Source organism: Acyrthosiphon pisum, unplaced genomic scaffold (assembly GCF_005508785.2).
Source record: "Acyrthosiphon pisum isolate AL4f unplaced genomic scaffold, pea_aphid_22Mar2018_4r6ur Scaffold_21109;HRSCAF=23054, whole genome shotgun sequence".
Taxonomy (NCBI): Eukaryota; Metazoa; Arthropoda; class Insecta; order Hemiptera; family Aphididae; genus Acyrthosiphon; species Acyrthosiphon pisum.
The window spans coordinates 239,883-244,032 of NW_021770540.1; positions in this window are offsets into that span (position 1 = coordinate 239,883).

The following is a 4,150-nucleotide window of genomic DNA, read 5'->3' on the forward strand; positions in this document are numbered from 1 at the left end:
TGATAAAAGAATCACCCAGTATAGTTTTTATTTTTGATAAATTATTTAGTGTAAGTATATTAAATATTGACAATTTTGTGTCTCCGTTGTTTTTGTTTTTGGTTGAAAATCATCGTATTTTTCCCAAGTATTATTTACCTCTCTATTACAGTACGCTATATAATGACCAATTGTATTTAGTATAGTACTCATCGATATTAGTGGAATAAAGTTAACAAGACCTCTTAGATAATATAACTCATTTCTTATTTTGAGTATGTTTGGGATAAATTTAAATCAAGATGTTTTTCAACTTTTCGCTATTTCGTAAGAGGTACGACTGGCTCAATAATTAAATGTTCTTTAAAGTCCAGAGACTGAGCCATATTTATGTTACAATTTTCACAATTTGATAGCGAAAAATAATAATTTTCCATTATATCTTGTAAGAAAATCAGGTCATCGGTTGGTAAATTTATTATTATAATTATTTCTTCCCTGAAGCTTGTATTTAAACAAACATGGCATACCATTTTTCCGACAATTGAAGGGAAGTTATTAAACAATTTTTTTAATATAAATTGACCTGTACAGGATGTGTCTAATACAGTAATATTACAGATCTATTAGGCTGTAACTTACATGCATTTTCATCAAAAATTTGTTTTAAGAACATAGCTCGTTTTTTGTATGTTTGAGCGTGAACACCATCACGTACTACATTAGATACCAGTGGCTGAAGCCCCCCCCCCCCCCCCCCGAAATGTTAAGGAAATTTAAAAATTATTTTAATGGCTTTTGAAAGTCGCTTAAAAAGTCTTAATTTGAATTTTACTAATTTGAAATTATCATCTTTATTTTGTTAGTTTTCTATAGCTTCGGCCGTGCTAGTAGGTATTTAATCCATATATTATTATATAACATATGATCATAGATCGGTTTCATGATAAAATCTATAAATAATTATTGTAAGCGATAAGCGACAAACACCCGACGGGCGATGACTGTAAAAAATTTATCAGCCCTCCTCCCCTCCGAAGATAAATCCTGGTTACGCCACTGTTAGATACTAATGTCATAAATTTATTTTTTGAATTTTTTCCCACATATTCTGCATATATGGTACTGTCTATGTATGCGCAAAACCATATTTGTGTGAAAGAATCAAAAGCTTACGTATTTACAACTGATACATTTACGTTATCGAGATAAATAGATTTTAATTCAGCATAATATAATAGGTATAATATATATTAATTTGTGTTAGGCGCAATTGATCTATGCCTGCTGCAATGCCGTAGTATAGTTTTCATCTTATCTGTTTTGGTGCCCAGGTAAAATTACGACATTTTTGGAATACAATAGAAAAATACTGCGCGCGTGCATTAAGGACTAAGGACGTAGGACTATTGTAGTAGCCTATAATGACCAATGAGTCTGTTATAAACCGGTACCTTAAGTCCAAAGGTCTCCAAGTTATCAGTTTTGTAATTTTCATCATGCGTTGTAAGAAAACGATTTTTTATAAATTGTCATTTGTGATTTTGTATGGTCACAGACCACAGTGAGACTACCAGTTATTTTAGTTTGTAAACTGAATGCAGAACTCTGCTGTGTATTTAATATTTGTGTGTTTAGTACAATATTGTTTAAACTAGTAAGTATTTTTTTAATTAATAATTAATATAATTAATATAAGTGCATATACTATTTAGTTATTATGATTTCTTATTTGCATATTCTAGATATCACAGAAAAAAATAACAGTTTTTGTTAACTATGGAAGGATAGAACGCACTCATACGATCTTCACAGTTGAATCTTGAATGGTAAATATTATACTATGTTACTATTTTAAATTTTTTAAATAAGTATAAGGCTTTAACGGCTAGGTCATTATTTTACAGTTTTATTCAAATGATTAATTGACAATTTTGTTTATAGTTGATAATTATTGCTTAGCTATGAGTTAAATAATATTTGTGGTTTTATGAATATATTTTTCTTTAAGTTATTAAAATATAGTATTATTTTATTATTAAATTTAATTATCAATACCTATGGATTTGAAGACGCTATGTTATTATTATATTATATTATACAGGTACTTTATATAGGTATTTTATATTATACAGTAGACGCCGCGGCTTATAAGACTCACTTTGGGACCAGCACAAAGTGAGTTTTATAACCGAATGAATCTTATAGACGAAGTGCTAAAAAAAAATTAATAACGTATTTATAAATTTTATTTTACTACATATTTTGCTTCAATTTTAATACTTTAACACATATTATATATTATTACATACTTATTATTGAATAAATTTAATAATCCTGATAGAAAAAAAAACAAAAATTATAATTAAGTACATATAAAAATATTATAAAAATTATACATTAATAAAAAATTATTATTATTTATTATTTATTTTGAAAAAAAATTGTAATTTTAGTTTGTTTTTTATTTTGTTCCAATATCCCGAAAATGTACTGTTCATATTCGTATTGTACATTGAAATTAGTTAACCTAACTGCGTATGTGTATTTACGTACCCGTAATTACGATAACTGTGCAGCCGCCAGATAATCACTTTAATAACGATAATCGTTGCGATAAATTTGAACTTTTATCTACGATAAAAATTATTGTACGTTATAAGGTACCAACAGGAACTAGAAATAATCATCACGAATATTATTTAATTTTTTAATACCAATTTATTTCTAAATTATTACCAAAAAAGTTTATTTTCTACTATTTATTTTACGAAATTTGAGTCTTATAACCGAAGTGTTGAGTCTTGTAACCGATTTTTTTTTAATGTATTTGGATACGTCCGGACCGTTCCAGACGATTTTGAGTCTAATAAGCGACTGAACCTTATATCCGTGAGTCTTATAAGCGGCGTCTACTGTATTATAACAAAATTAGAATTTGGAACTTACAGGATTGTTAGTAGGTGTGATTTTTTTTATATTCAAGTGGTAAATGCTAATAACTGATACGTATCAATTCTTCTGAATGATTTTAAATTTTTCTGAGTATAAAAATATATTTAAAATATTTTTAAAAATTATTACCCAATACCTATAGACATCTTTCGAAATAATTTAAAAAATAAATAAAAAGGGGGGGAAAGTGGATGTCGCTCTGCTGTATAGTAGGTTACTAGGGGTCACTGTATAATAGAAGGTATTAATTTTGAATTCAATAATATAATATCATTGTATAAGAAAAAACGATTCTGAGTGGAGACAGTATATCAGTCTGGGTAAAAGAACATAAATATTAAACAATTTGTCCAAATTTAAATTTAAAATATCTGAAAAAAATAACTTTGTTTATGTATTTTTTAGATTTTTTGATTACAGTATGAACTATTTATGAGAATCTTTGTTTTAAATTTTCAAGCCTTAGTTATAATAACTGAACATTTTATAATTTTTTAATTCCAGTTATTGATAATTTTCGATATTTTGATAAATTTTGTCAACATTTGAACTTCAAATGCTTATAAAAAAAATGTGCCTATGTATCTTTAATATTTTACAATTGCTATTATAACATTATATCAGGAGCATTGTATTAAACTTTCAAGCTTTTTCGCCCAACAAATAAAATTGTATTGGTATTTATAGAAAAAAAACTAAAAAGAATAGAAACTGACAATGTCCGTAAACAGCTCAAAAAGATTCACTTTCCTATCAGAAATAATACTATTTAATAAAATCCAAGCACTTTACTGTCTTAAAATAATAAAATGTGATGACAGACACAAAAAAAAAAATTAAAAAAAAACATACATCATTGTAAAATCATACATTCATCGCTTCGCTCAGAATCTAAAATTAAACGCAATCACAGAAAAATAAGTCCCGGTAAAAAACTGTGTACACTAGGAAAAATCCAATTAATTAAAAAAGTCTAAAATAATAAAATCGAATAAAATAATAAATAAAATAGTACCTATAGTACCTAGTACTTATCTATGTAATTATTATTCTAATGTAATAAACAACATAACATTTTTATATTATATATTTTAATTACACCGATTTTGTCCACTTGTATTTGTATACATTCATTTTGTAGATGTTATTCTACGTTATAAGCTTATATAAAAAATATAATAATATAATTCTTTATACATAAAAAAAAAATACTTCA